Genomic DNA, 24215 nt, shown 5'->3' with positions numbered 1-24215 from the left:
ACCAAGGGGGCAGGCCCCTTGCCATGTTTAAAGCCTGACCTCACTTACAGGTTCCTGGACCTACGTTTGCTCTTTGCTGTCACTGCTTCAACCTAGTTTTCAATTTCCTCTTAGAAATGATGATCTGCTCACATTCAAAGCTGTCTCTTTGAAAACCATTTCTTTGAATTGGATTATTCTTCAGAAGAATAATCTGGGAACATCAGAGATTTCATGTCTTTTAAAATACTGTGACATAAAGACAATTCTGTCTAGATTGAATCCTCCACATCCATTAGTTATCAGGCTGGGTCTTACTAATGTACTAAAACTTTTGTTGATGTACAATGAACTTTCAAAAAATTGGGTTTACAAAACGAGAACCTTGGAAACTTTTAAACATCTACCTGGGAAGTTGTTTTAGAATTTTATATATTTGTATGTCATTTTCTTTCATCTTTACATATGCCAGAGGTGCTCTATATCAATGCTACTGATTTTATTCCTTTTGAGCATCTGTGTTTGTATACTGCAGAGCATTCTTGTGGTAATAAAGAAGGTTTTACCTGAGACCAATTCATCTCTGACTGTTTTCATGCAACCCAGAACAAGATAGGTGTTGTTAAGTTCTGGTTTTACAAACATGCAAGCTCCTAACATTTTCTGTATTGTGGATATCAATATCCGTGAAAGCCTAGGATAATAAAAATGTCTTAGGTTCCCAGGATAACCAAGAATATCCTGCATGAGGTATTAGGTCATCAATTTGTAAGGAACATTAAGAAGTGCTGAGATGGAACTGGGTAGAATCACTCAGATAATAAACAGTAGGACAACAGGACTTAGAGAGAGACAGGTTGTCATCGTATTTCTGACCATGCATATTTTGGTTAGTTTGCCACAGCAGTGTCTTGTTTATCTTAGTAAATGTCTTTCCCCACCTAATTATCCTTAGGCTGTTATGTTCCTGTTCTCCAAATATTAAGCCTAGGGCAGATCTAGTAGATTGAAGAAACAACTAAACTGGTTAGAGTTCCAGGCATGCTGGATGCTGACCACGGCAGACAGCCTCATCAAACCGACGTGTAGGGTGTGGCTAACAGGAAAGGACGCACAAGATTTGGTTACCCGGCTAACAGCTTGCTGTCTTACCAGTAAGAAAGTAGCTAGGTGACTCTGAAGTAAGATGCAGTATTTTTCATGGAACAATGAGAAAAGAGGGCATTTCCCCTTGTCTCAAGATGGAAAGATCTGGGGTTGAGGGTGGTCAGGATATAATTTTGAAGTCAGGTTTACTAAAGTGGTTTAATAAATTCACAAAGAGACTAAGAAAGAAACAGAGGTTTGGGAGATGTTTAGTATTTGGGAGAACTAGGGGTAGGCTTTCTCTGGGCAATTCTGAAAGATAGTTCATATATTCACTAAAGAATTTCAGCTAATACCAAAAACAATTTATATGTTCTCCCTGCTTTTTAATTTGTCAAATAAGTTCTGAGATTGAATTACTTAATTACTTAGTCTCAAAAATGGTTACTCTTATGACTGTAGATCATAATGTGTATTAAGGTGGAATTAATTTAAAAATAGTAAAATATATTTGAAATCCCTCATGATAATTCTGAGACAGCAAAAGTTAAATAGGACAAAATGTCTCTGCACATGCACAATTCCTGTGTCTTACTTCTTGCTAAAAAAATGAATTTAAAATTAGACATTAACTAGATTTTTACTTTAATGCAGAGGCACTAAAGGAACCTCATCTATGCTTTCCTAACATTCTACAAATATCCATTTGAAAAGGCACAAGCCCCCCTGCCTTGTTTTTTAAAAAATTTTTTGCAGCAGTTTGGGTAAGCACGATATAGGAAGATCCTATACTGGATTCTGGGAGGATTTCTACAAACAGCCACATCAGTGGTGTTGGCTTGAGAAGCACAGTTGTGGACTCTGTTTGCTCCACCCTCTGCCTCAAAAAAAGTACACGTCCTCTAGCAGAGGATTGGATAAAGTTCTCTGTTAGCATCACAGCCTATTCCTAGCTTAGGGATTCCAACCAGGAAGTCCCCCCTTTCTGCAAAGGACAGTATTTTTTAGGCAGCCAGACCGGGGCTCCCCTCCTCTTTTCTTTCTACTCTCTTCATTTTTGATTAGAGACTAGAGATGTTACTTGAAACTGTGCCAAATGTGTGATACAGAGCAGTGGAATGTTAGGGCGTAACTGGGGGTGGCACACGGAATTGGGATTGTAAGTGTGACAGATGGAGGCAGAGATGAGAGCCTGGGAGTGTGAGTTGAGTTTGTGTGTGGATGCAGGAGGCTGTGTGTAGGGGCTTCACTACTTGTCTTTGGGAAAAGAGGTAATTGCAGACTGCGCCTAAGTATTTAATGTAGGAGATTCTAGCAGTAAGAGGAGGAGGTTCATTTATTTTTCAGTATTTTTTGAGTATCTACTATGTGCCAGATGCTGTTTTGGTGGCAGAGAAACACCAGTGAAAAAGAGAGAACAGGGTCTGGCTCTAGTGAAGAGAGGGGAAGGGTGCTGGTGAGGAGGGACAGGGATGATGATAAGCAAACCATTGAAAAATACAGGTTTTGATAATTGTCAGTACTGTGAACAAAATAAGCTGGGAGGCTGGTGTGACAGAATGGGGCTCCTCAGACCAATTTACTGCAGCTCCATCGTAGACCGGGCCCAAGGTCACAGGGCTTGTCTAGAAGAAACCAGAACAAATGGGGTAGAAAAAGTGAAGTTTGATCTTCACCACACTATTACGCAGGTGCTATTACTAATATCCTGTTTTACAGATTCAAAAATAACCTGAGACCATACACGGAATAGAAAAGTTCTTAAGAAATACAAGCAGTTAATAGATATTTGGTACTTGTTAAAATTCACAAGTAATGAAATAACCACTTATAATAAAGGAGTGAAATTTAAATTATAATTCAATATTAATTTCAATCAATGAAATTTTCAAAGATTAAAGAAAAGACCAAATTATTGCTAGTGATAGTGGCATACATTTGACCCTCTTGTTTGCTGCTGAGAAGGTTAATTAGTACAACTTTTAGGTAAAACCATCCTACTTGTAGGAATAAAGCCTAAGGAAATTACCAGAAAAGCAAATAAAGATTAATATACCAAATGTTAATTGCAGTACTATTTATAAAATCCTCAGATCAGAAACAGCCTGTATATTGGACAGCAGGGAAATACTTCCATATATAGAACCATTATATAGTCATTAAAGATGATGTTTATGAAAAATTCATTGATGATATGAGGAAATGGTTGTTAAAATATTAAGTGAAAAAGCTGGCTAAAACTTGTATATGTGGTATGGTGGAGTTTGAGTGATAGAACACCTGAGGTCCAAGTGGACACATAACTGTTCAACTGGAAATTACATTTCTGTTTCCTTGGGTAAGGTGTGGCCATACATGCATGTGTGCAGAAATGATGTATTCCATCTCCAGACCATATTACTGAAAGAAAACTGCTCGCCTTCTGTGTCTTCTTTGCCCTTTTCCATAGGCTTACACGTGGGTCAGTAGTGGGTGAGCTGAGGACCATGAGGACAAGAACAACACTCTAAGAAATGACAGAGCAATAAGCTAGAAGGAGCCTGCATCCCTGGATGATCCTGTGGAGTAGAGTTCTCCCTGCTGAACCTATCAGATGGAACTTTAATCTTCTATCTTGTTTTCAGCCATTGTGATTTCTTCTCTGTTTAATCAGCTGAACTAATACACTAACTAGTACAGATAGCAACTCTGCAGAATACATACAATATTTTCAGTCTTTATTATTATAATTATTTAATACTTGAAGGTACTAATGGTCTTAGTAATAAAACCAAGTAGCAAGTCCTGTTAGGAGATTTGTTAATACAAGCAGAATGCCTAATATTGTGTCTCTGATGTTCTGGCAACCTTATGGGCATATGTTTCACAAAAGCACTTAGATATAACTTAAAAAGAAAAGCAGGATCAGATGCCATTGTAAAAAGTGAACGTTTTGCTTAGTTCTTTAAAGTTTTAACTTGATCTCAGATCAAGATGTATTACTGGCAGTTTTTTGTTTTCCACCCTGCCCATTGCTTCCAGAATGGGATATTGTGTGCTATGTTATCCAGGTGTCTCTGTCAGAGATTTAGCCCTATAGATTGATCAGTTGTTCTAGTCTGGGGAGAAAGGGGAGCTTGTTATGCCATGAGTAGGTGTACAAAGGCTCACTGATAAGAAGGAGAAACAGGAGTGAAAGACATAACTTTTCTCTTAGGGCAACTTCCTTACTTCTTCTCTTCAACATCATTTGCTAGAGCTAGATAAGCAGTCAGCATGGGCTCGTTGGAACCCCTCAGACTATTTCACAAAGACTTATTCTTCTCACAAAGGAAAACTATGGTAGAGTGGAAACAGATGAGATTGGGGAGTGGGGACACAGACATACAAATGGAGACTGAATTATGATGGGGAAAGTGTGCATAATAGAAGATCAAGCCCAAATCCAAGCTTGGGAGAGGCAACTCTGGTCTAGTGCCTGGCAAGCTTTGAAATCCAGAGGAAAAGAATGGGGTTTCTAAGCAACAGGGAAAGGATGATGGGTCATTGAAGAGGAGTAGTGTCCTTCTAGATAATCTTTCTAAATTTAAGGTGGAGGAAAAGCAAGGACAAAAATCCAACATTTGGAGAAATCAGCTGGCCAGACAGAGACCAAAAAGCAAGCCCCAGTCCATGATTCAGGTAAAGGGCAGGGCTGTGCCAGCTGGCACTGGTGCCCTGTGCGTAGAGAGCAACCCCAGGCATTCAAGGAGCCTAAACAGAGGAAGTGAGAGAAGGTATCGTCCGTAGATGCTATTTAATTCTTGCAGCAATCCTGAGGCACTCTTCATAGAATCGTTTGGTGATTCTTCAAGGTCATGAATTTACTAAGTGGAGGATTTAGGTTTGGCTGACTCTAAACCTCATGTTCTTTCCTTCCTGCCATTTTGGGGATTTTCAGGGACTGCTGCCCATTTGACTTCCAGAAAGTGAGTGTTAGAGAAGTTTGAGGTATTTGCCAACATTGATGATTTGCACGGTGAGAACTATGGATGTACTCCCCGTAAGCCCCTTGTCAGGTAGCAGAGAGGGAAGAGGGAGCTGAGGCACAAGAGGGAGCTGTCTCATCAGGAGCCAGAGGTGGTTCTGTCCTACTTTCCCAGAATCTTAGGTTGCTGTGTTCCAGATTAATTTCAGGTGGCTTTAAACTGTTGGTGACCACAGCCATCTTCCAAAGAATCCTCAGGATGCTTACAGCTTTTAAAGGAAATAACTGTGATAAAATATAAGAAGAGGCTTAATCTTGTAACTGATCAGGTAAAAGCAAATCAATTGAACCATTTCAATACTATTTTCATGCCATCAGAGACAAATTATAAATACTTTATGTAAGATAAATTCTAGCCGAAATAAGCAGGCAACAAGAGGCAACAAAGGACCAGGCAGTTTATTTGAGCACAATTCCTGGGTGAGGTTCACCAGTCTGAAACACAGGCTGGGGAAGTCGTGCCCAGGAGGGCAGGCAGGGAGTTAAGAGAACAGGGAAGGGAGGGGGAAGTAGGCTGCGGTAGGGGTATGTGGGGAATTTTTTATTGGCTCAGGGTCGGGTGAGACAGCTAGAGGTCTTCTCCTTCCGGATGGAGAGGGTCTGCATCCGGGGTTTGTCAGCACATCATGGGACTGGAATCCCGGAAGATCTGTCTGTTTCTTTCTTATATGGCACAGAGCTATTTGGTGCTGTCTTTGTTCTGTTTGCACTGTCCTTGCTTTCCTCCCTCCAGTTCCTCCAGCCTTACACTTTAATATTCCATGTCTTCAAGAGTATAGAGGACATGAAACTTTGAATTGTTGTTGGTAGGCATTACGTTAGCAACACATTTTACCCAGAAATTTCCCCTGTAGCATCTTTCTTACAGAAATCACCATGTAAGTGTGCAGGGATATGTGTACAATGATATTTATTCTTACAGTGTTTGAAAATAAGACAAACTCAAACCAGTAAATAGTCACACACAAAGAAAGAGTTAAACAAATTACCATATATTTCTCCCTAAGGAGTACGATGAAGCCATTTACAACTGTGGCTGAACTGTGTATACTTATGTGGAAGGGTATCTAGGATGTATTGAGGGCAGAAGCAAGTTAATTGAGAACAACAAAAAATGATATACATATGAACATTGGGAAAGGTCAGGAAGGATACTTAGTGCTTGTTTTGGAGGTGAGAAGGTAGAATGGGGCAGGGGTGGATGCAGTGACCCTCACCCTTCGTGGTTTGAATTTTGGTAAGATACACTGGACACTTATTATTGTTATAATTTAAAATAAGCTCATAAAATCAAAGTGAATAATGGTTGGAAGTAGATCATTATCTTTCTGGGCCAGAGGCAGAGAACAGCAACTTGAGGTCATGGGTGATTCTGCACCAGCGTCTACTGCAGAAATACAGACACATGCTGAAATCTGCTCCACTTACGACAGCCAAAAAAATCTGCTCCAGGCCAAACTGCAGCTGGTAGAACGAGAATCCAGTATCTCCTATATTGCAGTATATTCCAGCCATGCTCCTAGTAGCATTGTTACCTATTCCTCAGCAATTTCTTTGACTCTGAACTTCAGAATGAGCTCTTGTTTTTCCCATGAAGCAATTTTTTTCCTACTTTTCTCTCCCCTCAATTTACATTTTAATGCTTAGTGGGTTCATGACACTGTAAGATTCTTTATAATAGGTGCTAAAATACATGCAAAACTTCTGTGAAGTTTTTCATGGATGAATAAAAGGCAATGCCCCAAGGAGAAGTCACTGGTATGTAGTATATATATGAAATTAAGTTCAGAAAACAAAGACAAAGAGATTAATTCTCTTCCAGTTGTACATTTAATTGATTTTCTTTGAGAAAAGGTAAGGGTTAAAAGGAAGATGAGAAAAATCAAGTCAGTGTAAACTGCTACAACAGCAATAGGAGACTGATACACCCTGCTACCACTTTCCTGTAAGTTGTCCTTCCTGGTATGACAAAGGCCCATACACAGTACCCTGTAGGCACTAAAAGGAGGTTCTGAATGTGGCTAGGAAGTGGACAGCCCTGTTCACAATTTGACCTACTCATTTGTTTCCTCCAACTCTGTCTTTAGCATCACTCTACCCTTCAACAGAGTTCCTTCTCTGCATCATCTCAACAGCTGGAAGCAGAGTGGCTGTGGCCACCCATAAGATAGTGAGGCCTGTACTTATGATGTGATTGGTTTTAGGGCAGTGTCAGATGGTGCTCGAAACCATGTAAGGTCTATGGGAACTGCTTAGCAAAAGCATATGACTGATTAATTATGACCATTGGAACTGGTCGTAAGTCATAAGACTGCTGTTCTGTGCTCTAGAACCAAGTAGAACCACTCTAGAGCCAAGTAGAACTATATTATACTAGGGGTAGGCTAATAGAGATCTGTGTAAATGCCACTGGGGACTCACTCTCCACTCTCTAGATGTGAAAGAGGTCTAAGCAGATAAATTAGATGAGTAAATATTCACTGTATGAGCTATCTGTCCTAGTAGATGAGTCATTCACAAACCTTAGACTATGTAAGAGTCACTGGGGACCTTGTTAAAAAATGTAGATTTCCAGCCCTGCTCTCAGTAATTCTGATTGAGTAGGACCTGGGATGTATTTTTGACATGTGCCCAAGTGATTCTTATGCCGGTAGTCAGTGGAGCACACAGTAAGAAAGCATGGCATTGAACAGCAGAAGCTGCTGGGCCAGAGAGAGGTACCATTCTGATGTTTTGATTTAGCTGTCTGCAATTTTCAAACATTTTTTCTGCTTAAATCCTCTTTATCTTTATGTAGTCTTTTACCATTGCCTCCTTGCACAGGAATTTGAAAGCTATGAGGGAGTGGGCTAGTTTGTGCTCCTATGATATGTGTGTGGGGGTCACATGCCACAGTCTCCAGGTGGGCCTGTGTAAAGCCCACCCAGATTAAGAGAATATATCCTTTATTTCCCACTGTACTCACCAGTAGGTGATTCTTGGGGAAAAGCAACTCTCTCTTGGGGGAGGGGGGACGGGGGTTGGATTTCTGGGTTTGAGGAGACTTTTGCTAAAGCTCCAGGCAACATAGGACTTGAACTGTGGGTGAGGAGCAGATTTGTCTTTGCACTTGGGAATGTTCCTTTCCTCTGAGGAAAGGGAGAGAGAACCTTGTCCCTTTCTCTGTGAGGGCTTCCTCTCCAAAGTCTAGTCTTCCTTTACTCCGGGCTGGGGGTGCATGGTGTCTACAGCTGAGCAGGGTGAGGGATCCTTCCCAAAGCGTGACTGGAGCTGGAATCCAGCCAAGGGCCCACTCACCAGCTGGATGTTCTTTCAGGGCAAGGCTGCGCCTGGTCAGAAGAAGGGGCAACTTTTAAAAAATCCACACAAAATCTTTGCTAGTTGTGACCCTGCCAAGTGACAGTTCAAGAATCTGAGTCATATTGCCTTCCTTGGCCTAGTGAACTGGGTATTGGGGTCATAGAAAGAGGGGAAACAGAATGAAATTTAGGAAGAGTTCTGTTCACTGCTGCATTTTCCAAGAGTTGTAAATTCCTGCTTTCCTAACAATAACGGAACCTTAAGAAGAGCCCGCCCATATGGCCTCCCCTAGGCTATGCTCATCTGCCCACTGGAAAAACAAATTCCTTGTGTCCTGTCAACCCTCCTATTGACCAATTTCCAGCTGATCAGCTAGACTTGTTTAATGCCTGAGGCCAAGGTACTGCAGTCTCTCTTAATTAACTAATTGCAGACAGCTAATTACTTCACTGCAGTATCCTCATCAGTTTACAAAGTATATTGACTCCAAGTGCAAATGCCTCAGAGACATTTCAAAACTTCTATTCGAAGTTCTTCAGTACTACCCATCCCTGAGCTCGGAAGGAGGAGGGTAGGGAGGAAAGAAGCTTGAAAGGGGTGTTTCAGTTTTCACTCCAACCCTTCTCCTGGGTATTTCTATTCAAAATGATTTCTCAAGAGATTGTGTAGAAGCATTTGCCTTCTCACAACCTACTCTAATCTCCTGGTGATGAGAACAATCCCTGAAATGCTGTACCCCACCCTTTCTAACTCCGATGACTATAGCAAGATCTAGAGAGCTGCTGGCTGCCCATCCTATGGGCCATCAAGGCTGCAGGAAATCTTTCTGATTCTCAATTTGAGGGCGTGGCTATTGAACCCCTACTAACAAGCTTACATAGCCGTCATCAAGCTTTTCCTGCAGCCTTGCTGGCTGAAAGTTCTTTCTTGTAGAAGGCTGGACATGCTCTTCTTATTAAAGTGAGATTAGCAGGTGCACAGGAGGGTATTGCAGATCATTAGCCACCTAATCATTAAAGTTCCTAATTGGGGAGCACCCCCAGGTGGATCCTTTATTGTGCTTTCATGCTATGGGCCAGGCACATGCCGGGCATGCTGCATGGAATCCAACTGAATCTTCACATTCCAGGAGCTAAGGGTTAGTCTTGATTTTTCAGCTGAGAAACTTTAGTCCAGAGAATTGGAATAATTTGTCTAAATCACACATCTCATTTAAAAACAAAACTAGGCAAAGAAAGGTAGGGGAGAAAAAATGCTTGAGAGGGCAAGGAGGCAGTAGTGAGGCACTTCGCTGTGAGAGCAAATACTCATTTGGGAAGAGCATATTTTTCTGTCTGGCACCTGTGCTGGGTCAGCAGATCCATGCTGCAGTAATATTTGCTGGATTTATAAATGATTTCATTTTGCTGGTCTCCTTTTATTCTTCAATCCTTTACATCTTGAAGCCTTCTTGGCCAAAATGGAGATTGACCTAAAGTTATTTCCACTTTTTCTCTTTCCAGTTTAATAAATATTATAGTGACTGCTCTTTTTCCTTCTGGAAAGACAGTGTAAATGAGTTGGGGCAAGAGAAGATGCCAATGGATCAGCCAAAGTCAGTACCTTGGGGTCAATGGTCCATAACCTTGGCCGTGTGTTCGGATCTTGAGAGGAGATTAAAAGAACCCCTGAGGCCCAGCTGCACATCCATCCTGCTAAATTAGCATCTCAAGGGGTGGAGTGAGGCATGAGTATCAGCATCCCTGGGTATGGGCCAGGCATCAGTGTTTCCTGTGAAGCTTCCTGGAATTTCTCATGTGCACCAGTTGAAAATTGATGCCCTAGCAGTGTTCCTTTGACTGCAGTGTGCACAGAAAGCACCTGGGAACCTGGTTAAAATGCAGACTCTGATTCAGTAGGCCTGTGTTGGCACTGAGAGTCTCGTTTCTATCAAGTTCCCAGGTGAGGCTGCTTCCATTGCTCTCCACATTTGGGGAGTGAGGCTATAGATCAGTGGTTTCTCAAAGTGTGGCCCCTGTATCTGCAGAGTCAGCATCCCCAGGGAGCTTGTTAAAAACACAAGTTCTTTAAAAGAAAAAAGATGGGAGCCAAGATGGCGGCGTGAGTAGGACACTGAGAATCTCTTCCCAAAAAACATACATATTTTTGAAAATACAACAAATACAACTATCCCTAAAAGAGAGACCAGAAGACACAGGACAACAGCCAGACTACATCCACACCTGTGAGAACCCAGCGCCTGGTGAAAGGGGTAAGATACAAGCCGTAGCCCAGTGGGACCCGAGGCCCCTCACCCCAGCTCCCGGTGGGAGGGAGGAGTCAGAGCCGGGAGGGAGAGGGAGCCCAGGACTGCTAAACACCCAGCCCTAGCCATCTGCACCAGAGTGCAGACACACAGTGCATGCGTGGGGTGCTGGAAACTAGGGAAACAGGACAGTAAGACATGTGAGCGGGTCCTGCAGCCGGAGCCTCTGGGACAAAGAAAAGCAAGTGCTTTTTGAAAGTCTTAAAGGGACAGGGACCCCACAACTGGACAGGAGCATCCCGGGTCAAAGTCCAGCAGTTGGAAATTCCAGGGAAGTCCAGGCGCAGTAACCCCCTGGGCAACAGCTCTGAGACCACTCACGGAGGTAAACAGCCAAACAGCCCCCCATCCATTACCCCTCTGGGGCCCCACCATAGCAGAGCAGCAGCCTGAGGCTGGCCATGCCCACAGCAAGGGAGCTTCCTCCATACCAGCAGGGCAAGATACAGAGACCCAGTCTGCATGCAATTGCCCAACACAAGCCACTAGGGGTCTCAGTTGCCCCAATAAAGAAAGGCCATGGGCAAGTGGAAAAAGTCTGGGCTCTCCCAGCTGACAGATGCGTCAATAGCATACCACTGCACCTATCAACATGAAAAGGCAAAAAAATTAGATCCAGACAAGACTAATCCGGACAGCTTCGACATCTTCTACAACTTACCCTGAGAAGGAACCTGGGGAGATAGATTTAACCAGTCTTCCTGAAAAAGAATTCAAAACAAAAGTCATAACCATGCTGATGGACTTGCAGAGAAATATGCAAGAACTAAGGAGGGAGAATACAGAAATAAAACAAGCTCTGGAAGGACTTCAAAGCAGAATGGATGAGATGCAAGAGACCATTAATGGACGAGAAAACAGAGAACAGGAACACAGAGAAGCTGATGCAGAGAGAGATAAAAGGATCTCCAAGAATGAAAGAATATTAAGAGAACTGAGTGACCAATCGAAACGGAACAATATCTGCATTATAGGGGTACCAGAAGAAGAAGAGAGAGATAAAGGGATAGAAAGTGTCTTTGAAGAAATAATTGCTGAAAACTTCCCCAAACTAGGGGAGGAAATGGCCTCTCAGACCACAGAGGTACACAGAGCTCCCATGACAAGGGATCCAAGGAGGGCAACACCAAGACACATAATAATTAAAATGGCAAAGATCAAAGACAAGGACAAAGTATTAAAGGCAGCCAGAGAGAAAAAAAAGTCACCTACAAAGGAAAACCCATCAGGCTATCATCAGACTTCTCGAAAGAAACCCTACAGGCCAGAAGAGAATGGCATGATATACTTAATGCAATGAAACAGAAGGGCCTCAAACCAAGAATACTGTATCCAGCACGATTATCATTTAAATATGAAGGAGGGATTAAACAATTCCCAGACGAGCAAAAGCTGAGGGAATTTGCCTCCCACAAACCACCTCTACAGGGCATCTTACAGGGATTGCTCTAGATGGGAGCACTCCTAAAAAGAGCACAGAACAAAACACCCAACATATGAAGAAGGGAGGAGGAGGAATAAGAAGGGACAGAAATAAAGAATCATCAGACTTTGTTTATAATAGCTAATTAAGCGAGTTAAGTTAGACAGTAAGAGAGTAAAGAAGCTAACCTTGAACCTTTGGTAACCACAAACTTAAAGCCTGCAATGGCAATAAGTACATACCTTTCAATAATCACCCTAAGTGTAAATGGACTGAATGCACCAATCAAAAGACACAGAGTAATAGAATGGATAAAAAAGGAAGACCCATCCATATGCAGCTTACAAGAGACTCACCTCAAACCCAAAGACATGCACAGACTTAAAGTCAAGGGATGGAAAAAGACATTTCATGCAAACAACAGAAAGAAAAAAGCAGGTGTTGCAGTACTAATATCAGACAAATAGACTTCAAAACAAAGAAAGTAACAAAAGATAAAGAAGGACATTACATAATGATAAAGGGCTCAGTCCAACAAGAGGATATAATCATTATAAATATATATGCACCCAATATAGGAGTATCAATATATGTGAAACAAATACTAACAGAATTAAAGGAGGAAATAGAATGCAATGCATTCATTTTGGGAGACTTCAACACACCACTCACTCCAAAGGACAGATCCACCAGACAAAAAATAAGTCAGGACACAGAGGCACTGAACAACACACTAGAACAGAAGGACCTAATAGAAATCTACAGAACTCTACATCCAAAAGCAACAGGATACACATTCTTCTCAGGTGCACATGGAACATTCTCCAGAATAGACCACATACTAGGACACAAAAAGAGCCTCAGTAAATTCCAACAGATTGAAATCCTACCAACCAACTTTGCAGGCCGCAAAGGCATAAAACTAGAAATAAACTGTACAAAGAAAGCAAAAACGCTCACAAACACATGGAGGCTTGACAAGACGATCCTAAATAATCAATGGATCAGTGACCAAGTCAAAATGGAGATCCAGCAATATATGGAAACAAATGACAACAACAACACAAAGCCCCAACTACTGTGGGATACAGCAAAAACAGTCTTAAGAGGAAAGTATATAGCAATCCAGGCATATTTAAAGAAGGAAGAACAATCCCAAATGAATGGTCAAATGCCATAATTATCAAAATTGGAAAAAGAAGAACAAATGAGGCCTAAGGTCAGCAGAAGGAGGGACATAATAAAGATCAGAGAAGAAATAAATAAAATTGAGAAGAATAAAACAATAGCAAAAATCAATGAAACCAAGAGCTGGTTCTTTGAGAAAAATAAACAAAATAGATAAGCCTCTAGCCAGACTTATTAAGAGGAAAAGAGAGTCAACACACATCAACAGAATCAGGAAAAATCACGACGAACTCCACAGAAATACAAAGAATTACTAGAGAGTACTATGAAAACCTATATGCTAACAAGCTGGGAAACCTAGGAGAAATGGACAACTTCCTAGAAAAATACAACCTTCCAAGAGTGACCCAGAAAGAGACAGAAAATCTAAACAGACCAATTACCAGCAACAAAATTGAAGCGGTAATCAAAAAAGTACCCAAGAACAAAACCCCCAGGCCAGATGGATTTATCTTGGAGTTTTATCAGACATACAGGGAAGACTTAATACCCATTCTCCTTAAAGTTTTCCAAAAAATAGAAGAGGAGGGAATTCTCTGAAACTCATTCTATGAAGCCAACATCACCCTAATACCAAAACCAGGCAAAGACCCCACCAAAAAAAGAAAACTACAGACCAGTATCCCTGATGAACGTAGATGTAAAAATACTCAACTTAGCAAACCGAATTCAGAAATACATCAAAAGGATCATACACCATGACCAAGTGGGATTCATCCCAGGGATGCAAGGATGGTACAACATTCAAAAATCCATCAACATCATCCACCACATCAACAAAAAGAAAGACAAAAACCACATGATCATCTCCATAGATGCTGAAAAAGCATTTGACAAAATTCAACATCCATTCATGATAAAAACTCTCAACAAAATGGGCATAGAGGGCAAGTACTTCAACATAATAAAGGCCATATATGATAAACCCACAGCCGATATTGTACTGAACAGCGAGAAGCTGAAAGTTTTTCTTCTGAGGTCGGGAACAAGACAGGGATGTCCACTATCCCCACTGTTATTCAACATAGTACTGGAGGCCCTAGCCATGGCAATTAGACAAAACAAAGAAATACAAGGAATCCAGACTGGTAAAGAAGAAGTTAAACTGTTACTATTTGCAGATGACATGATATTGTACAGAAAAAACCCTAAAAACTCCACTCCAAAACTACTAGAGCTAATATCAGAATTCAGCAATGTTGCAGGATACAAAATTAACACACAGAAATCTGTGGCTTTCCTATACACTAACAATAAACTAATAGAAAGATAAATCAGGAAGACAATTCCATTTACAATAGCATCAAAAAGAACAAAATACCTAGGAATAAACCTAACCAAGGAAGTGAAAGACCTATACTCTGAAAACTATAAGACACTCTTAAGAGAAATTAAAGGGGACACTAACAAATGGAAACTCATCCCATGCTCCTGGCTGGGAAGAATTAATATCATCAAAATGGTCATCCTGCCCAAAGCAATATAGAGATTCGATGCAATCCCTATCAAACTACCAACAGCATTCTTCAATGAACTGAAACAAATAGTTCCAAAATTCATACGGAAACACCAAAGACCCTGAATAGCTAAAGCAATCCTGAGAAGGAAGAATAAAGTGGGGGTGATCTCACTCCCCAACTTCAAACTCTACTACAAAGCCACAGTAATCAAGACAATTTGGTACTGACACAAGAACAGAGCCACAGATCAATGGAACAGAATAGAGACTCCAAACATTAACCCAAACATATATGGTCAACTAATATTTGATAAAGGGGCCATGGACATACAATGGGGAGATGACAGTCTCTTCAACAGATGGTGCTGGCAAAACTGGACAGCTACATGTAAGAGAATGAAACTGGATCACTCTCTAAGTCCATACACAAAAGTAAATTTGAAATGGATCAAAGACCTGAATGTAAGTCATGAAACCATAAAACTCTTAGAAAAAAACATAGGCAAAAATCTCTTAGACGTAAACATGAGTGACCTCTTCTTGAACATATCTCCCTGGGCAAGGGAAACAAAAGCAAAAATGATCAAAAGGGACTATATCAAGCTGAAAAGGTTCTGTACGGCAAAGGACACCATCAATAGAACAAAAAGGTATCCTACAGTATGGGAGAATATATTCGTAAATGACAGATCTGATAAAGGCTTGACATCCAAAATATATAAAGAGCTCACACACCTCAACAAACAAAAAGCAAATAATCCAATTAAAAAATGGGCAGAGAAGCTGAATAGACAGTTCTCTAATGAAGAAATTCAGATGACCAACAGACACATGAAAAGATGCTCCACATTGCTTGTCATCAGAGAAATGCAAATTAAAACCACAATGAGATATCATCTTACACCAGTAAGGATGGCTTCCATCCAAAAGACAAACAACAACAAATGTTGGCGAGGTTGTGGAGAAAGGGGAACCCTCCTACACTGCTGGTGGGAATGTAAATTAGTTCAACCAATGTGGAAAGCAGTATGTAGGTTCCTCAAAATGCTCAAAATAGACATACTATTTGACGCAAGAATTCCACTTCTAGGAATTTACCCTAAAAATGCAGCACTCCAGTTTGAAAAAGACAGATGCACCCCTATGTTTATCACTGCACTATTTACAATAGCCAAGATATGGAAGCAACCTAAATGTCCATCAGTAGATGAATGGATAAAGAAGATGTGGTACATATACACAATGGAATATTACGCAGTATAAGAAAAAAACAGATCCTACCATTTGCAACAACATGTATGGAGCTAGAGGGTATTATGCTCAGTGAAATAAGCCAGGCGGAGAAAGACAAGTACCAAATGATTTCACTCATATGTGGAGTATAAGAACAAAAGAAAACCGAAGAAACAAAACAGCAGCAGAAGCACACAACCCAAGAATGGTCTAATTGTTACCAAAGGGAAAGGGACTGGGGAGGACAGGTGGGAAGGGCAGTATAAGGGTGGGAGAAAAGAAAGGGGGCATTACGATTAGTATGTATAGTGTGTGTGGGGGGGGTATGGGGAGGGCTGTGCACCACAGAGAAGACAAGTAGTGATTTTACAGTATCTTACTATGTTGATGGACAGTGACTGTGAATGGGTATGTGGGGGGGACTTGGTGAGGGGGGAGCCTAGTGAACATAATGTCCTTCATGTAATTGTAGGTTAATGATACCAAAATAAAATTAAAAAAAAACCCACAAGTTCTCAGTCCCTTCCCAGGCCCAAGGAATCAGTACTTAGGGACTGGAGCCCAGCAACCCAGTTTAACAATCCCTCCAGATGATTCTGATGGACACTAAAGGCTGAGGAGCGCTCACAGCTTCGTTCACTACAGAGTTTGGCTTTCAAGAAGCAAGAGGTCCCCAGGCTTACCCAAAGCAATGGAGAGGGCTTTATTGAGAGGATGTTTGTGGAAATAAGATCACAGACTTCATGGAAATACAAGAAAAGCTGCACGGCCAGGCTATTCGTGATGAACCACTGTGGTAAAGGTAGGAATCCCAAGGTCTGGATGTGTCCTGGGAGCATGGAGTGGGAATCAGGATGTGGAATGGCTGACAAGGCTGACTCATTGTTTTCCCTGCTGCAGGAATTCATGGCATCTCTGTGAGTGGCTTAGCTGGAGTCCTGGAATGAGTTAAAATCCTGGCTTATCATCATTAGGGCCTTGGACACTTTGACCTAACCTCTCTTGGCCTCCGTTTTTTTGTCTGAAAAAGGCAAATATGAATTGTATCTACCTCATAGACTTGTTGCAGGATTACATGAATTAATGGATGTACTGTGTTTAGAGCCTTTCCTGGAACCAAGTAACTGCTAAAAAAAATAAGGCTGTCATTTTGGCCTATGTGTGTCTTTATGCTTCAAGTTACATTTACCACAAGTGACTCTCAGTCTAAACCTTGAGCTCAGTTGTTGGGTAAAGAGACACAGATTGCTGTTAGGAGTCCCTCTGTGGCTGCTGGGCCACTCTCTCCCACCAGGCATCTGTGGATGACCTGTGTATTTGCTGTTTGAAGGTTAGATGCTCTCCTCTGGTCCATAAGACTTCACTTACTGGAGAAGACCCATTCAGTCTACACTACAGGGAGGAGGACAGAGTGCGTGATGCTGGACCACCAGCAGGACACCCCGGGGCTAGCCCAAGGCAATGTGAACTTCTGGGTAACTTGTTCCCTAAGCTTGGCACAGAGAGTCTAGCCATCTACTGATGACATTTGTGTTTGACTTCACAGTTTGGAGATCCTATTTTTACGTGACTTGGCCAAATTTTAAAATTAGCATGTGGGATATAGTTGTGGAGACCCTGATGCTCTGTTACTGTCACTTCTGCCCCTCTGTCTGGAACCATTCAATCATCAAAGCAGGGAGTTCAGGTGAAAGGAGGCCACACCACACACTGATAGAAGCAAAGAGGATGCCAACCTAAGAATAAAAACTACACTTTAAGTCATCCCCTTCCACCCTTCCTGGAACTTCTGAAATAAATGCCTCTGTCAGTGTTTAGGTTTGGAGAAAACACGAGCTGATATGGGTCACTTAGAGGCACTTCTTGGCTGGTTTCCTGCAACAAAGCGGCTGGGTTAAGACATGTGGACTTTGTAGTTCACAGATACTCACAGCAGTTTTGTGATGGACCCTCCACAGACAAGACAGTCCTGATCTGACTAGGCGGTAACTCCTGGCTCTTTCTGTTTACTAATTTCTGAGTGATGAGATACAGCCATGCCAAGGGTGAGATGCTTCCCTTTACACTTCTGAATTTGCATGATAGCATCCCATTCTTGTTCATCTGAATGTCTTTGTCCTTTCTTTCTCCTTGTAGGAAAGCAGAGAGAGCAATCGTGTAATAATTATCAAGTCTTAAAATGATCTGAGGTCATTCCATGGCACCCCTCTCTCCCACCTGCATGCTGCGGCCATTAGTTTCCTTACAGAGCAGTTGAGACCTTGAAGAGCTGTCTGGTTCAATGTGACTTTAGTAGTCAGGGTATATACAGATCCCTTTGAAAGGAAATAAATTCTTGCAGACTTCCAGCATTACCTCATCTCACCTTTTATTATAAAATTCCTTAAATAGGTAAAAATATAAAGCTAGATATGTTATACAATCATAAAAACAACAAAAAGCACAAATTAAATGTTTGTAAAACCACAACCCCAAATTTCATATTAGTGTCATTAAAGAGCAGATGCTGGTTGAACTTAAATTGTGAGAGCTGGATGTATTAATAGGAAGATGTGTTGGCATAGTTACTTTGCTCATGACTTGATGTTTCTATTTAATCACTGCCGGTCATTATTTAAATTGTCATTTTATCATTGTTTCACTATTTTAACAACAAAATCATGTTAAACTATTGACAAGTTGGGCAACCTAGAATGCTTACTCCTTACACTAAAAAGTAGTATCCTTTAACAAAAGAATGCTTATTGTACTTTATTGGCAACATATATATGGCTCTTGACTGCTATAGCACAGCTACTGGATGCTTAGCTTTTCAACAAGCATGTCAAGTAAATATGCAATTCTGCCATTGCTTTTCTCTGTTTGAATGGCTACAAAAGCCTTGCACAGTATGTGGTAACACCATTTGTCCTTGGCTTGGTGTACCCCTGATTATAAACACAAACACATAGGCAGCCTTTGAAGCCTCATATTCATTAGATGATAAGGCTATGTTTGCATTAATATTTATATTTAGATTATCACCAAAACAAAAACATGATATTACATTCTCATCATTTTTTGGGGGGGGGTATGGGTTTGGGGAATCTGAGGACCTTGAGAGGTCTTAGGACTCCGTGTTAAGAACACTGGTTGAATTACAGTCTAAGTTTTTACCTCCTGTAATTCTTACACAAGCTTTATGAGATAGACACTAGCATCAGCCTAGCTTCACAGCTGAGGCTCTGGGGTGTGGCGAGATAAGAGAATTTGTCCAGCACCCCACAGGCAGGGAGAGAGGACCCAAGACTCCACCCTAAGTCCATCTGTCTCCAGAGTCCCTCACTCTGAGGTCTGTCCGTGTGCTCACCCCTGATGATCTGTCCAGAGTCCTCAGGAAGCTCTGTAGGAATGAGCACAGGACAGAGAAGGGGCTGCAGTTTCTCGAGGAGACTCAAGGCAAAGGTGGCAGTCACAGGCCGAACTACTGCAGTGCCCATTCTGTGGGGCAGAAGTCCCAGTTGTAATGAGAACTCGTTTACCACACTCTCCCTCAGAATTAGTCCTAAAACCATCCAGGCCTGACCTGGACATTTTTGTACCCATACCTGAGTCTAGTGCTAAGCTGTACTATAGGATGAGAATGGCTGTTCATGCCTTAAAGGCTGGCAGTGCATTCATTCATCTATTCATTAACTCTATATGCAGTACCTGGCTACTCTTCCAGGTATTCTATCAGTATGAAAAAGAACTCATGGAAAGGCCCTGGTCTTGTTTATAAACCCAGAACCCTTCTCCTGTTTTCCTTACCATTGGGCACGAGTGCCTCCTGTAGCCAGTTAGATGTCATGGATTTCTGTAGAGTGGTTAAAAAAAGGCATCAACTAACTGGCATCAGAAACTCTGGGTGGGGGTATTTCTATTACTGAAAGTGCTCTTTTAGTAATACCCTGGGCAAGCCACTTATCTCCTTGGAGAACACATTTCCCATCTTTAAAATGGGAATGTTGACGATGAATTCTCAGGGTTATTGTGAGGGGTCTATGAGAACATGTGTATGACAACACTAGGGACCTTTAAGCATTTTAACAGCAGACCAGGTTGTTATTCATTGTCCCCCAAATGCTTACTGAATACCTATGAACTGTTGAGATCTGTGTTGGCACTGGAAATACAAAAAACACAAAGATTGGTCATGGCTCCTAATCTTAACTTATAGTCCAGTAAGGGAGGCCAGCATTAAAAAATATGTATCCGTGATGTAATAAGATATTCATACTTGTAGAAATAAATGCCATTCAGGAGAGGAAGTAATCAAATGCCTTGAGTAGGACAGTGTAAGTTTCATACAGCAGAGACATGAGCCTATCTATTGTTCATCCAGCAGCAAAAATCACAGAAACAACAGCATGGCATGTCTGGGAACTAGGTCAGTGAGGAGGTGTCACTGGGTCACAGAGAACCAAGGCTCTAGCCTGGTCCTACATTTTGTTGAACAACAATTAGATACGGTTGTAATGCTCACCCATGCTACTGCCTTTCTACCCAGAGTTGTAGAAAGTAATTACTATGTGCCAGTTTAGAATATACTTTGAGGATAAAAAACATCAAACACCATCCACATTAAAATGGCTTTTCCTGCTGTTTTTGCATGTGGGCTGCATGACCAGCTCAGACAACTGTAGTGGCACTGCCATATGGCTTCTTCTTGTTCTCTTGAAGATGGCTCCTTTCCCTTTGGAAGGCCTTGATTTCCTCTAAATGTATCAGTTGGCCATTGCATTGTTGCCCCCTTAAGCCCCCAGAGCTAGGACACATGTAGCCACATCACTATAAGCAACAGGAAAGTGTAACCCCTGCAGGTCCCTAAGAAATGGGTAACATTGCATTCCCTCTACTGAGGTTTTGATGCCTGCAGCACTGAGTCCATTAACCTTTCTGTTTGCCTTATTGAATTGGACAGAATATTTGGCATCTTTCATCCCCAACCTTTGTTGTCATTATTGCCTTGTGGCTTTTGTGGCAAACACAGTTTCCTATTACATTACAAATTCAATCAAACCATGACTCAGGCAGTGTTGATATCTACTGAATGACATTTTCAACAAAAGCTCCTAACTACATGCATGAAGCAGCACCATCCACAGAGCTAAGGAAGTGCTAGAGTGAGTTTATTCAGTCCACTGCCTTAGACCTCAGGGAACAATTAAAAACCTATGTGTCTGCGAAATGAAAAGAGAACATGAGAATTATAAATTCTGTGGATGCTTTTTATCTGGTTTGACTGCAACATGATTTCACAGCCCATTTAATAACCAAAAGCCTTTCTTACAAGTAACTTTCCCAGGATGAATTTGAAACTATGCGGGTAGTTTCCACAAAGTGTGGTCAGGATCAGAGATCTCCCAAGTGGGGCTGTCACATCCATAAGACAATCCATTGGCACAATGGAAGAAGATCTTAGAATTCTGGATATATGAAAAAGGATGAATCAGGATTTTACTCTAGGCAATAAAGAAGTTAGTGCCCCAGCTGGTCTGTATGTCTGATGGCCAAACTATCAGAGGGAAGATGGACTTGCAGCACCAGCAGGATCATTCATTAGTTTTCTTCCAGCATCTTGGGATGTTTTGTAGTTTATGTGAGCTTGGTTAAGTGAGTGAGGGTCTTCAGAGGTTTCTGTCATGAAACCATGTAATAAAGGTAATATTAGCTAATAAAGCAAGGTCAGTGATGGAGTTGAGCATGTCTTACACAGAGTAGACCCAGAACTTCAAAGTTATGAACAAAACTATTTGAAATTTGGATTTTGTCATTGACTGAACTGTGTTCTCCCCATTCTCCCACCTCCCAGTTCAGATGTTGAAGTCCTAATCCCCAGTTGCTTGGAAGGTGACCTTATTGGGAGATAGGCTCTTTACAGAGGTAATTAAGTTAAAATGAGGTCGTCTGGGTGAGGCCTAATGCCATTTGACTGGTGTCCTTATGGAAAGAATTTTGGACCCAGAGACATGCCGAGGGCAGGCCATGTGAGAACATGAGGAGATGCTCTCCCAGCCAGGGGGAGAGCCAGGGAGCAGATCCTCCCCTCTCTGCCCTCGGCAGAGGCCAGCCCTGCCAGCACCTTAACTGATCTCTGTTCCTAGCCCTCCAAACAGTGAGAACATAGCCTGTCGTTCGAGTCCCCTGGTCTGTGGTACTTCGTTATGGCAGCCATAGTGGATGAATACAGTCATATCCAGTCTCATTAGGACTGGGCCTCAGTCACCATGTAGTAGGATTTGAGGATTAGCTTATGATGGTGTGAACTCATTAAGACTAGAAAGACATTTGAGAGTAGGCTTTCAGCACAGGAAGACAGCTCACGAGGTCATAGAGCAGTGTCGTATCCTACCACTGCTGTCACTAAAAATATCTCTGTTAGGTTTGCAGGGAGGGCAGAAAGGCATTTTTGTACCATTTAATGAAGTAATTTAAAAAATAGTGATATTTATTTTAATTCAGTCTCTAAAACTTTTAATCTTTATTTTATTATACAGTTAATATGATAGTCCATAGAGAAGTACATGTATATAATTTATAAATAAATATATGCAAATATGGGTGAATGCTCAAATGTGTTGTATTGATGGGGTAATTAGAGATGTTTAGTACCAATGGCTGTGCTAATGTGTCTTAGATTCCTCCTTTCTAAATCTGGATACTGAAGTGACTAGTTTCATTCTATAAGGAAAAAGTTTATGAATTATGTGACTCATAGTTTCCTAAGATTTAAATAAAAAGATTTTCTTGATGGGTTTCAGGTTAAAAGGTAGCTTCTAAAACAACTTATATCTGTTTGTATATGGAAACTAATTTTTCTTAGTTTTTTTCTTTAACATTTGTGTTCTAGTCAATACAATTGTTAAAATTCTCACTTTGGCAAGCAAATCCGGTACAACCATCAAAAATCTCTATGGGTCCTTACCAACCCATTTATTTGGAAATTATTTGGGTATATTGCATAGAAGAAAACTAGTTACTGTGCCGAAAGCAATTGAAAGCAGTCAAGGTATAGGAATAGAACTGGGTACGGAGAGAACTTCATACACATCATGTACACACACACACACACACACACACACACACACACAAATGTTTATGTATGCTAGGGTAAAGACTTGCCTGGCTTTTTACCAGAGACCTAGGTACTCCTTCCACAATAGAATAATACATAGCAATCAGTATTCCAAGTGTTTTGAGTGGCAGGCTTCAAATGAGTAGTGGTGCAATAAATTAGCAAAAGGCATAGTTGCATTTTTGATTCTCTTCTGTCTTCAGAAGACACTTAGAGATGTTTAGTACCAATGGCTGTGCTAATGTGTCCCCAAAGGACAAAACATTTAGTATGTCTAAGCAAAAAGTGAGTTGCCTTACGAGGCTAAAGGCTGTCTTGGAAACTTCTCTGATCACCATCAAGAAAGGTGGGAGGATGTTGGTTCAGGGTAGTTTCTTATGCCTCTCCAACAAACATGTACTTGATTTCACTTGCCAGTCTTGCAAATCATCACATGTCCTAGGAGGCACCTAAATGTGAAGTTTTGGTTCTATACACTCACTACTGCCTGCCACTCACTACCGGTGTCACAAGCTAGAAATGTGTGATGATGGCTGCATGGCATTGACCGTCTCCGTCTCTGCCTTTCAGTTAGTCAGTTACAGTAGAATGTAAATTGCTTAGGTGGCCCAAGTCACAGCCCCCGCCCCATGGAAAAGGTGTATAAAGAGAATAATAGAAGAGATGAGACTAAGTTGGGGACACTCCAGTGCTAAGACTGAGGAGAGGGGACTGAGGTCAGTGAGATGACAAACTATTGTGTGTTGGTACCCGTAGGAGGAGAGTATGATCCTCTTCTTGAAATGACATCCCCCTTCCCACCTCCCACAGTTCTCCACTTGTCATTCTCAGCTGCATGTATGGGTGATTTTTTTCTATGCTGTGAGTTGCTGAACGTGCTAGTGGAAGTTCCCAGCCATAGACCATTAGAGACTTTTGCAACCTATAAAAAGAATACCTCAATATCATCCTTTACTTCCTGTTTTGTATTTCCTTTTTTACATCTAATCCTCCTGGGATTAGAGCACACTATGAGGGCCCAAGTTTAGGTTGGAGGGAAGATTTTATTAAAGAATTTAGGGATGTTTTGGCAATGAAATTCCATATAACATTATTTACTAAATGCTTACTAAGATGATATCCAAGATGTGGCAGGAAATA

The 24215-nt window shown here is 41.4% G+C and overlaps 1 long non-coding RNA gene across 1 annotated transcript in view; it reads left to right on the top strand.

The window, feature by feature from the left end:
- LOC140843104 (uncharacterized) overlaps nt 1-4541 on the top strand; it is a 50566-nt gene extending 46025 nt beyond the window's left edge. The window contains exon 5 of the long non-coding RNA XR_012120585.1: nt 3515-4541. This is a non-coding gene — a long non-coding RNA (uncharacterized lncRNA). The remainder of the gene's footprint in view (nt 1-3514) is intronic.
- The last annotated feature ends 19674 nt before the right edge of the window (nt 4542-24215 follow it).

This window comes from Manis javanica, chromosome 8, assembly GCF_040802235.1.
Source record: "Manis javanica isolate MJ-LG chromosome 8, MJ_LKY, whole genome shotgun sequence".
NCBI classification, from domain to species: domain Eukaryota; kingdom Metazoa; phylum Chordata; class Mammalia; order Pholidota; family Manidae; genus Manis; species Manis javanica.
The sequence above is the reverse complement of the archived record's forward strand: the minus strand, read 5'-3'. Positions and strand labels throughout refer to the sequence as shown.